We start from the raw sequence: 13,134 nt of genomic DNA on the forward strand, positions 1-13,134 counted from the left end.
TTCTCCCCCTGCCCCTCACCCTGCTAGTGCTCTCTCTCTTGCTCTCTCTCTCAAATAAAAAAATCAAATCTTTAAAAGAAATAAATAAACAAGGATTTGTGTGTGTGTGAGAGAGAGAGAGAGAGAGAGAGCACGCACACATGGAGGAAGAAGTAGAGGGAGAGGATCCCAAGCAGACACCCTGCTGAGGGCAGAGCCCAACTCAGGGCTCCATCTCACCGCTTATGAGATTAGATCATGACCTGAGCTGAAATCACGAGCCGGATGCCCAACTGACTGAGCCACTAGGCGCCCCTCAAGGAATATTTTGAAAAGCAAAAAAGACAGGTGATTACAAATGAAAAGCCTACTAAAAGAATGCTTCGGTCACTATTTTTAAAAACAAACTGGTGACTGTTTTATTGCCTACTTGTAGGCTTTTTATAAAGTTATAATTTAAAAAGATACACACAATAAGTGGTCCATCCACACTGTAAACTACCTAAACAATTCCATTTAGGTTTCCAGAACATTTTAATTATTTTTATTAATTATTGCTCATAGTTAACCTGAAATATATAATCCTCATTTCTAAGAAAAGAATATGTAGGTCAATGGCCAAGATATATTTAGATAGATTTAGATAGATATATTTAGAACGGTTTCTGAATTCCAACCTGCTTCTTAACCTAAGACTAGACTGTGCTACACAAGTAGCCTCCTTTAACCAAATGAAAGTTCTGAACATCTGGATCTTTACAAAAGATCATTTAGGTTTTACATTTTAAAGATAAGGCTCTCATACAGACTCCTTTAAAATAAGCTTTCCTAATATATTTGAGGCTTGATATTTAAAATTGGGGTTTTGCCCATAAATATACAAGAATATCTCTTCTGTGTGAATCAAGGTACATCTACCTGTACACTGAAGAAGGTAAACAAGACTTCTCCTTGCCTAGACCTACAGTTTCTCTATATACGTCTCCTTACTTTTTTTAAGATTTTATTTATTTATTTGACAGAGAGAGAGAGAGACAGCTAGCGAGAGAGGGAACAGAAGCAGGGGGAGTGGAAGAGGAAGAAGCAGGCTCCCAGCAGAGCAGGGAGCCTGATGCGGGGCTCAACACCCCGAGCCCGAAGGCAGACGCTTAACGAATGAGCCACCCAGGCGCCCCTCCTTACATTTTTTTAATGCCTACAAGGCATGTGTTGCTCAAGTCTCACTTCAGCATCATTTTGCTTCAGTAGGCTCCAAATTCTTCAACATGCTAAGATCTTTTCTGATTCAGGGGATTTCGCACTTGCTGTTCCCACTACCAGGAAAGCACTCCCCATCACTCTTTTGAAAGTTGGCTCGCTCTTGTATTTCAGATCTCAATTCAAATTCACCTTTAAAAGACTTTTATAAATATACTAATATATATACTAAGTATATAAATATATTAAAACCCCTCCTCTCTCACCCATACCCCATTATTCTCTATTTTTAAAAAGGAGTCTAAAATTACCTTGTTCATTTGTGTTTATAGTTTATTGTCTGTCTGCTTCATAGAATATGATACAAGAGGGCAGGGGATTTGTCCCATTAATTACTGTATCTGCAGCATCTATAAAAATACCCAAAACCTTCCAGACACTAATATTTGTTTAACAACATATTTATATTCAGTATTTATTAAGCAAAAGATTTTGCTACGGCCTGTGGATACCGTTTTTTAAAAATAAGTTTCAGGGGCGCCTGGGTGGCTCAGTCATTAAGCGTCTGCCTTCGGCTCAGGGCGTGATCCCAGGTCCCTGGGATCAAGCCCCACAAGGGGCTCCCTGCTCTGCCGGGAGCCTGCTTCTTCCTCTCCCACTCCCCCTGCTTCTGTTCCCTCTCTCACTGGCTGTCTCTCTCTCCGTCAAATAAATAAATAAATTCTTTAAAAATAAATAAATAATAAAAATAAGTTTCATTAAAATAGAATCCTGAGGACATTTTGCTTTTTCAAACACTGACATTTTAAGATCCCTTATTTTTAAATAATTTCCCAATCATTTAAAAATTTTAAGGACAGGGGCGCCTGGGTGGCTCAGTTGTTAAAGCGTCTGCCTTCGGCTCAGGGCGTGATCCCGGCGTTATGGGATCGAGCCCCACATCGGGCTCCTCTGCTGGGAGCCTGCTTCTTCCTCTCCCACTCCCCCTGCTTGTGTTCCCTCTCTCGCTGGCTGTCTCTATCTCTGTCAAATAAATAAATAAAATCTTTAAAAAAAAAAAAAATTTTTTTTAAGGACAAACTCTGCAACAAGTGCGGTTACCCTTTACTTCAGCACTAACTTTATCTACAAATGCATCATATTAGCTTAACACATGCCTTTCAGATATATACAATAATGATAAAGGCTTAACTAACAATTTTTTTTAATAGCAGCTATAGGAAATGCAAATGACATGCCATTTTTTCCTTACTTAAATCTATGGCTCAATTAATATAAGCTATTAATGTTTAAATAAATACTAAGCCACTTCACGGTTTGGTTCTACCCACAATTTTCACAATTACACCAGAATACGTCTTTTGTGGGGCACCTGGTTGGTTCAACTGGAAGAATGTGCAATTTTTTTTTTTAAGATTTTATTTATTTGACAGAGAGCATGCGCTCAATCAGGGGGAGGGCCTGGCAGAGAGAGAGGGAGAAGCAGGTGGGGGGGCTCCCCCCAGAACCCTGGGATCATGACCTGAGCCAAAGGCAGATACTTAACTGACTGAGCCACCCAGACACCCCGAGTGTACAACTCTTGATCTTGGGGTCATGGGTTCAAGTCCCATGTTGACTGTAAAGTTTACTAAAAAAATAAATAAATCAATAATAACAACAAAAAATCTTTTGTATAAATCAAGATATATCTAAATTTTACACTTAAGAAGGTAAACAAGGTTACTCCTTTGATAACTTTCCCTAAAAACAAATATCCATTGTTTTTATCCACTTTATAGAAACCACACAACCACCATCTCTTTGGTATCTTTATATTTGAAAAAAGCAGTATACTTTTCCATACTGCAAGGGGGCAGGGGTCTCTGCTCATCAGGGAGTCTGCTCTCCCATTCTCTAATAAAATAAAATCTTTAAAAAAGAAAAAAAGTAAAAACTATGCCATATAAAGAAGGGAAGGAGTTATTAAGCAAGGGAAGTGCAGTCCAAATAGCCTCACAGCAGTCTAGCAAATTTTTTAAAGTTATTTTTTTCACTGGTTTAGCTTTGAAATCCAAAAATCGTTAGCTGGCTTACAGTTTAAATATTCAGTTATATGTATTCGTTCAGGTTTTTGTTTGTTTGGGGTTTTTTTAAGGACTTTTTATTTTGGGGGCAACCAGGTAGCTCAGCTGGTTAAGCATCCAACTCCTGATTTCAGCTCAGGTCATGATCTCAGGGTTGTGAGATTGAGACCCATGTGGGGCTCCATGCTGGGTAAGAAGGTTCTCTCTCTCTCCCTCTGCCCCTTCCCCCCTAAAAAAAAAAAAAATCAATAAAAAGAGGCTCTTCTATTTAAAAAAATAATAATAATAATTTTTAAGTAACCTCTATACCCAACGTGGGGTTCTAATTTATAACCCTGAGATCAAGTCACACGCTGTACTGACTGAGCCAGCCAGGCACCCCTCAACTATGCATTTATCACTAAAATCTATGATCCAAAAATGATGCACTCTCCTAGCACTAAAACTCAAAGCAACTGGACTACTTTTACACTGTTGTAATAACACTTCTTATATGAATGAAACTTAAAAAAAAAAAAAAAAAGAGAGAGACCACCAGCAACAATGTAGCTTAATTCTAGGAGAGTAGAAACTTCTGCCTCCAAGACAGTTAAGATACAAAATAGATTACAGCTTGCATATTCTACTGACTCACTTTGTTTAAGTAGTAGTAACTTTCCTAATAATTGAGACCAAGGTTTTAAAAAAACAAAATCCATGACAATCAATTATGGGTCTTTAAAACCACTTTCTAAGCTCTTTGCCAAACTTTGCCCACCCTACACCTAAAAGCTTAAAAAAAAAAAAAAAAAAAAAAAGGCCTACGTTAAGGTGTTTTGAAGCTTCCCATTGTTTTACTTTTTAAAATATAAACATAACAGAAGACAGAGACCAAGAGACAAATTGCAACCCAAGAAGATAAAACTAGAATGAAGCAGGGCTTTCAAACAGTTTTCTATGCCTACTTCCTGCTGGTGTGGGCAACTGTCAAAAGATTATAAAGTGACTCTACAGTGTCAGACAAGTTGGATATCAGAACAGATAATATGACTATCTAACGGTGGGAGAGAATCACAATATCCAAAAAAATTAGCACCTCTTAATTATTACCTGATTTTTCTGACTGTGGCACACAACGCATACACTGCTAGGAGAGTGGTTTTTAAAGCAAACACACACACACATAGCAAAGACTGAGAAAATTTAAGCCCAAGAAATTAAGAGTTAATCTTGAACATGGGGGAGGAGGGAAACAGCACATTATGAAGAAAGCAATAAAAAGAAACCAGTTAGTTGTGCAAATGTTTTTACTCACCCCCCTATAGCCCCATTATACTGCAATCTCCTTTGAAAACAGGGATTATGTTCCTCATCTTCGGTTCATTCAGTTCCTAATAAATAATGTTTTTCCCCTAATACATAATATTTAATAAATGTTTGTTAAACTGATGAACAGAATCATTTTTAAAAATCACCAAGACCACTAATGAAACCCCTTGTTTGCTTAATAGCACTATCAACTTGCATATAAAAATGTATTCCATTACATAGAGTCAACATGATTTCTGACAGTGTAACTCTCCTTTTATCTTTCCACATAAAAACATAAGACAAAAACAGACACCACTAATAGCCTGGTAAATCTGTTTCCTTAGTTAGAATACTGTATATAAATGTTTGTGAATTTATGCATAAAGATGCAAAAAGCAGACACTACGAAACTAAATTTCTTAGGCAACATAACACAAATAAGGTAAAAGCAGCATTATCTTACTAAAAATTAAAACAAAGCCCCCTCTCCCCAGATGTTCAGTGCTAGGAAGAGTCCATTATGTCTCTAACAGTGATGTTGCCAAATCTTTTAAAATAGAAAAATTAACTTTTCTTTTTTTTCTTTTTAAATTTTTTTTTTAAGATTTTATTTGTTTGACAGAGACAGCCAGCGAGAGAGGGAACACAGCAGGGGAGTGGGAGAGGAAGAAGCAGGCTCATAGCGGAGGAGCCTGATGTGGGGCTCGATCCCATAACGCCGGGATCACACCCTGAGCCGAAGGCAGACGCTTAGTGACTGCGCTACCCAGGCGCCCCCAGAAAAATTAACTTTTCTAATTTTTATATACACACACTTAATTTTTTTAAATTTTTAAAAGATTTTATTTTTGAGAGAGAGAGCGTATGCGAGCATGAGTGGAGAGGGGCAAAGGGAGAAGCAGACCCCCCGCTGTGCAGGGAGCCCGATGAAGGACTCAATCCCAGGACCCTGGAATCATGACCTGAGGCAACAGCAGTAGCTTAACCAACTGAGCCACTCAGGCGCCCACTAACGTACTTTAATAACAACAGCACTCTTAGTGAGCACCAACATCTCAAAACAAATTTTGCTCCCAAAGGACATCTTTTGAATATTTGTTGGATTTGGGGTTAGTTTTCCACTGAGAAGTTGTAGGTAGCATGGATAATATGAACACTGCAGGAACCAAAGATCAGGACTGAAATAAAAACCCCTACAATATTACAATGTCGCAGAAATAGCCCTCTTCTCCAGAGCAACTCATCCCTTCCCTTAGCTCTCAAAAGGAAGAGGCTGAAGAGGCTATAAACAAGGTACAGTATAAAAGCCTCAGAACTGAGAATGATGAAAGGCATTTAGAGCGAGGAATTAGGAGTAATTAATACAGCTCAGCAATGAGTATCAACAGCTGCTAACACCACAGAGAACCAAACATCATGTGCCTCCTGATGCACCTACTCAACATCATCTATAAGGTATATTTTGCCCCTTCAAAGAAAAAGAAGAAACAAACAAGAAACAAGAAAAACAAGAAAAAGGAGAAACAATATACATTACAGAGGCACCTGAGTGGCTCAGTCAGTTAAGTGTCTGCCTTCAGCTTGGGTCACGATCCCAGGGTCCTGCGACCAAGCCCCACATCAGGCTCCCTGCTCAGTGAGGAGCCTGCTTCTCCCTCTCCCGCTCCCCCTGCTTGTGTGTGTGTGCTCTGTCAAATAAATAAAATCTTAAAAAACAACAACAACATGTATTACAGAAACTGAATCTGATCAAGCCTCTAAACCTAATACCAAATAACAAGAGACCAATCGGACAGAGGAACATGTTTAAAACCATCATAGGAATGTTAACAGACAAATTCGAATGGGGAAAACTGTTTCTTCAACAAATAATTTGCCAGGGGAAAAAATGTAGGGGGAACCTTTAGATTACCAAACAATACACAGACCTTATTTGACTCAGTCTGAATAAGTATAAAAATACATTTATGAGACAATGGAGCAATCTGAACACTAAATATCACAGGATAGTAAGGAATTACTGCTAATTATTTTCAGTGTGATAATAGTTATTTAGGTTTTTTCCTTTATGAGTGAAGTTGACTAAGAAACTGCAGTGCTAAAAGACTGGAGTACAGAAAAGGAACACTAAAAATTAATGCAGCTGAATGGATTTGGCCCACCCAAATTGTGAGACTGAAACCACGGGAAGAGAGCAGCTTTGCTTGCTTGCCAGCCAACCTTTTCTCCACTGATACAAGTTCTATAAATAGGCCAAGAGTGATAATGGCTGCTCAAATCACTTCATGTTGCAGATACTACTACTACTGACATGTATCTGGCCCAGCCCCAGGCTGTGAATAAACCAGCATCAAGAGCCAAGGAAGTTACCAAATGCAAAGAATGCACCATGGCTAATATGAGACCCTCTAAGTACTCAAAAGCACCATCAGTGTAAATCAAAAATACTCTAAAACAGTGGTTCTAGATTTCCTCCAAGATCGCTGCTCTGGCCATTTCTATCTCCCTCAGGATACGGTACACATAAAGACGGGATAAAGATGGGTCACCACATGCTAGGACCTGAGGTCCCCAAGATAAATGGTGCCAAAACCTACCATAGCAACTATTTGATGGACTGTAGTAGAGTTAAATAATGGGAAACCCTTGATGGTAAAGCACTGATGTAAGAATAAACTATGCTTCCATGCTAGATTAAAACTAGGGCAGACAGGATACCACTTAAAATCTTAACCACATGAGGTTTTTGTTCTTAATACAGAAAGGAAAACAGTCCTGTTTTCCCAGAGTTTTAGTCCACACCCAACTTCCCTATCCCCAACAATACCTTTCTCTAATTATAAGGCACCTAGCAAAATGCTGACTCAGAACACCATAAAAGTTATTTTTTTTTTAAACCAGGCAACTCAGTATAAAATAACTTCTGGACACTCTGGTCAGTACCTTGTTTCCCTAATGTTTACCATGGTAATGAAAACTTAAAATTCTAGATTACCTAAGCGCAAGCCTAGTTTATCCACATTCTTAGGAATGAGTGCTCTGAGTTTTAAAAGATTTAATTTTGTTGCTCTTTGAACAATCAAAACTAATTTACTAATACATGGACTTGAATTCCAGGCAGAGGAAAAAGTATTTTATAAATGAACTCAGTACAAACAAGAACACTCAAGTCTCCAATCATTTTCTTTCACACTTAGAGACCTATTTAAGAAAAATGTCATATGGGGGGGGGGTTGTCATTCTCCAATACCTTATTTAAAATGATTTTATAAAGACTAACTCCATACTATACTTTGCTATACAGTGCTTTTTATGCTAGACCCTACTTTTCTTCACATTTTAGGGCAGGAAAGAAACTTAGAGGTCATCTGGTTCACTAGATTTGGGTACCTTACAAAGAAATTGTTTCTTTCATCTTTCTACCTGTCCCCACCTGGCACCTAAGTACTCAGTAAATGGGCTTCTGATTTAACCAGGTATAAACACTCCCACATACAAATAAGTCAGTTCCGGGGTAGGTTTCTACTTTTAATTAATCTAAAGATGAAATACCTATCCAAGTAGTTTTAAAATTGAATCAAGTCAAATTAATAACTTTGGGGTTTATAACATCTTTCTTTCAGCTACTAAGTGACAGAATCGGAGGTTCTTGTTTTGAATAAAGACATGAAAAAGAACAGAAACAAAACTCAAAATGAACACTATAAAGCCACAAATCCTAAACAGGACAATCATCAAATCTGAGTCATAGTGGTTACTTTATGTTATTTTTAAATCACATTCACTATTATCATCTGCTACTAATATGTTACGAAAAATATGTATAATATATTTAACACACATTTCCTCCCTTAGCCCAGATGTATCAAAGGAATATAAAATACTTCTTAGTTTCACCCTGCTCCTTCCTTTTACCACAAGGACCTGTAGGCTGAGTGTGAAAACTGAACATCAATCCCACTTGTGCTGAGAAGCTGCCCACACAGAAGCAGAAAACACTGTTTATTTCCCTTATCTATTATGAGCCCTGAAAGAGTTAAGGAATGTAGGTGCAATTAAAGATAAACCCTAAAAGGATTTAGAAAAGTTTCACAACAATCAAATTTAAATTTAAGACTGGAATTAAAAAACTAAAGAAAAATAACTATCAAATTAGTCTGACAAATAAGAATCAACCCAAAATAAAAAATGAAAAGCGGTGGGGCGCATGGGTGACTCGTTCGATTGAGTGTCTGACTCTTGATTTAGGCTCAGGTCATGATCTCAGGGTCCTAGGATTAAGCCCAGCGTTAGGCTCCACACTGAGTATGGAGGCTGCTTAAGATTCTCTCTCTCCCCTTCTCCCTCTGCCCTTCGCTCGCTTGCTCACTCGCTTGCTCCCTCTAAAATAGTAATATTAATAATAATAATAATAATAAAATTAAACCAGTAACATTTCTACTCATTGAACATAAGGATGAAGAAAATCTTTCAAAAGGAATGCCTATCACATCTTCATATTCCACCTGAGCTTTTTTCCCCTAAAAGAAGAAAATAACACTTTAGCAGACTAAGGTACCTTCACATCTATCCCTCTGTAAACTCAAGGCACTGGCCACACTTAACCAGTCAGGATTAATACTCATTACTTGGGGAAAGCTGTTGCCTAGCCTAGAATGCCTACCTAAAAAACTCATCTCAAACTCAGGTTTAAATGTTTAAGTTCTTTTAGCATCAGGACCTTGTCAGTCCTATTCACCAGTATTATCTCTAGCAACTAGAGCACTGGTGGCACACAGTAAGCAATCACTAAATTAGTGTTGTGAGAATAAAGAGGTTCCACCTGAATGTGTTGTCCTCTGTTTTCTCAGTTTTCAATAGCTCTTCCCCAATTATTAATATGTCTATGTCATTTTTACTACAGCTATCCAAGAAAATTTATTTAGCCCCAGGTTCTTTCCTAAATTAATAGAGAATACCATAATCAGTATAGTTCAAAAGAAAACACATTAACAGCACATTTTGAGGGGCACCTGGCTGGCTCAATCCAAAGGGCATGTGACTCAATCTCGGGATCATGAGTTTGAGCCCCACGTTGGGTGTAACATTTACTTAAAAAATAAAAATTTTAAAAGTAGAACATTTAATCTTTTACAGGGTTTCTCAAGTACTGTCGATTGTAAGCATATAAACATGAATATACATTTGTTTTCACATCCCTAGTTACATACAGGAAAATTGGGAAAGTCTAAGATGATTAGCCAAAATTACAAACATACAGTTTGGGTCTCTAGTATATACCAATTCCAAACTTTAAAAAGAAAGAACAAAACCATTCTAATTGCACATACATCAAGTTTACTCATGCAGATGTCAGAACAAAACCATAGGATTGAAGATCCCAGCAAAACAACTCCTTGAAAAATGAGTTTACAAGTTACACAAGCTAGAAGTTACTAGTCAAATAGTAAGGAGACTTAAAGTACCAATGTCACTTATAAAATAACATACACTCAGCACTCAGTTCCAACAAAACTGCACTAAAATTTAAGCTGAATTTATCTTTAATATACAGATCCTGGATTAATCATGAAGAGTGTAAGACAAAGAGCATTAGGATACTTTCATAAATGCATTTAAGAGTAATATAAACTAAATTAGTAATGTAACAACTACACTGTGAAGGTAATATGAAGCTAGCACTGGGGAAAGCTTCCAACTCCACTCCTTTTTCACAAAAAGGAGTCAGAAAAAATGTTGTCACTAAGAAATCATTTAGCTGATGCTTTAGGTATAATTACCTTGAAGTTTCTCTCTGCCTTTCATGTTGTAATACACTTGTATTGAAGTTTACACCTACAAAATGTTAACATTATGAAAACTTAATATGGTTTGAGGTTTTAAGAGTACAGTGACACTAAAAAGCACTCTAATTTAAAAATGGCTAAAAATATTTTTATTTCTCAATGGAACTCATGAAATTTCACTAAGATTCTTTTTAAAGCAGCATAGGTCATTGCAGTAAACTCCATCTTTGTTTCCTGAATTAAAATTTAACTCAATTTTATATTTACTGAGCACCTACTGTGCACAAAGCACTAAACTAAGCATTGTATCGGCCAGATTAGACAGCCAAAATATTACACTTCCCACTAACAAACGGTTAGCATTGTGACTCCTCAGGACATCAGGTAATAACTATCAATTGTAGGCCTCTAAAAATGCTTGTTAAACCAAAAGGCAATGCTCTTACTGGAGGAATCCAGATTGTCTGGATCAGCAAAACTACATTAGAAAGTTAATAGCCTCCATCCTTAAAATATCCCAAGAGAAGAAAGGGAGTGATTCAAACTGTTAGCATGTGCCCAACGACACTACACAATAATAGCCTAAGCAAAACTGCCAGATGTATTGTAATTAAGAGGTCCAACCTTGACAAAGCATCATCAGTGGGATTTTCATCCTACTGGGTGGATGGATTCAGAAAGCAAAAGCTCAGTCAAGAAATGAAAAGCAGATCTAAGCATAAACTGCTCAGGCGGTTCGATCTGGAAGAACAAGTAGAGAGAGGTTCATTCCTTCAACCTGCGAGCCTCTATTCTGCGACAGCGGAGAGGAGGACTTAAAAGAACGGATGACCTGCGGTTTCTCGTGGGGGCTGCGGCCCCAACAATAAACTGAGGTCGATGCCAAAAGAAAGAAATTACGAAGCACGAAGTGCTACTTGGGGAGAAGTGAAAACTCCCCAAGAAGAGTCAAAGAAGACAATGATCTTTAATTGGGGCCCGTCAGTTTACATCTGCGCCGATTTTCGACATAAAGTTGACAAACTCTCCAGAAGAGGCAATTTTGGAGACTGACACATCCCTCCCCATCAACTGGCGGCGTCTGCCGACCGAAGGTAGTAGAAGCGCCAAGAGGCAGGCGGCGCCAGCCAAAGGAAGCCTTTTCTCCCTCTTCCTAGGCCACAGCAACCGCGGCGCTAGGGCGCCCGCCCGTGCTCCCGGGAGCAGGGGCAGGTGTCGGCGCCAGATCCCAGCTCGCGGAGCTGGCAGAGTTGGCAGGGCTACCGCCGCCGCTTCTCCCACGGGCCGGGGCGCCGGAAAGTTGCGTGAAGATAACTCCGGGGCCGAAAAACCGCTCCCCTGCACGGCCCGCGGGCGGCGGCACCTCCAGCCTCCTCAGCCCCCGAGGAGAGAGACCCGTGCGGCCCGGGGAAGGGGAGAGGGAGCTCCGCCCGCCAGCTCGGCCGCGCCGGGAGGACCTGAGGGTCAACGGCGGGCGGACGAACAAGGCGTCCAGGGATTCCGCTCCTGTCGGGAGCCCCCACCCGGGCCGTGCCTCCCGCCAAGTCCGGGCGAGAACACTCTGCGCCCGCCGGCCGGGCCCGTCACGACCCCGGCGCCCGGGCGCCGCAGAGCCCACACCCGCGGCCCGCGCCCCTCCGACCCAAACCCGACCCCTCCCCGGGACGCAGCCTGGTCCCACCGCTTGACCGACAGCCGGGCCCCAGCCCTGCGCACCTTCCCGGCTCACCTGCGCTCCGCGGCAGCTCTGCACCTCCTCGCTCGCTCCGCGCGCCCCGTCGGGGCACGCACCGACCCCCCGGCTGGGACTCCCCCGGCCGCGGTGACTCGGGACGCGACGGCCACCGCCGCCTTCTCCTCCTCAGCACAAGCCCCGGCGGCGAGCAGAGGGTCGCGGTCAAAGCCCCGCCGCGGCTAAAGCGAATCTCGCCACCTCCACAGCCTCCACCACCAAGTCCCTTCACTCGTCCGCGCCGCCCGGAGAAAATGTCACCAGAGGCCGTTCCGCTCGGCGCCTCACTTCCGCCCGGAACCACAGAGCCCGCACGGGTCGGCTAGAGCGGCCGCTGCGGCGGCACCCTCCAGGGACTGGAGCGGGAAGCCGAGGGAAAGCCAGAGAGCGCCATCTGGCGGAAGGGAATAGGCGCTCCTCCCGCTGCAGAGCGCCGGGGGCGCAGGCACCAGCTTCCCGGGCTTCTTTCCCGCGCTCCATCCATCTGATCAGGCAGCTCCCTTCCAGAAATGTCCTTCCCAGAGGGTCGGAAATCAGTCAATGCAAGCCAAGGATAATGCCCTAAGAGAAGGACAACACTCCCTTTTCCGTGCGCTTCTCAGTACTCACCCCTTCTGAAGCCTTCCCGAATGAAGCTCGTAGTGTCTGAATCCTTGAGTGACTCCAGCAGGGACTCCGTTCTCTTCTCTCCCCACTTTTTCACGGATGCCGACAGCTCGGCTCGAGGAGACTGGGCTGTGATCCTCTTTCGCAGTGGCATCAACATCCCGTTCAAGTTTCTGGTTGGGAACCTTGCAGGCCTGGAAGATAGACCGCCACCTGCTGGTGACACAGGGTCAGCCGGGGAGAGCCCGCTCCGCCCCTGCTAGCGTTGCAGACGCCCCAAATTCCACCTCTGCAGAGTCACTCCTCTCATTTGCACTTCACCGTGGGAAGGGTGACGCCCCGGGTGTTCTGAGTTTTCGAGGCCCTTCCTTCAGGTCTGTGATTGAAAGAAACATGCTGTACGCGGGACCTGGAGGAAAGGGGAAGTGGGCGCCGGCCATCTGGCTGATACAAGGCTCAGGACATACGGAGAACAAAA

The 13,134-nt window shown here is 41.7% G+C and overlaps 1 protein-coding gene across 3 annotated transcripts in view; it reads right to left on the reverse strand.

Moving 5' to 3' along the window:
- Positions 1-12,825, reverse strand: part of CUNH18orf25 (chromosome unknown C18orf25 homolog) — a 76,292-nt gene extending 63,467 nt beyond the window's left edge. Inside the window, exon 1 of one of the 3 annotated variants that reach the window (XM_008691593.2) lies at positions 12,660-12,825. The gene's annotated coding sequence lies outside the window, so the exon portion shown is untranslated. Of the gene's footprint in view, positions 1-12,047; positions 12,336-12,659 lie in introns of those variants that run through there. The other 2 variants (XM_040632551.1, XM_040632552.1) reach the window with 2 other exon arrangements.
- Positions 12,826-13,134: the final 309 nt, after the last annotated feature.

Source organism: Ursus maritimus, unplaced genomic scaffold, assembly GCF_017311325.1.
Source record: "Ursus maritimus isolate PB19 unplaced genomic scaffold, ASM1731132v1 scaffold_18, whole genome shotgun sequence".
Lineage (NCBI taxonomy): Eukaryota > Metazoa > Chordata > Mammalia > Carnivora > Ursidae > Ursus > Ursus maritimus.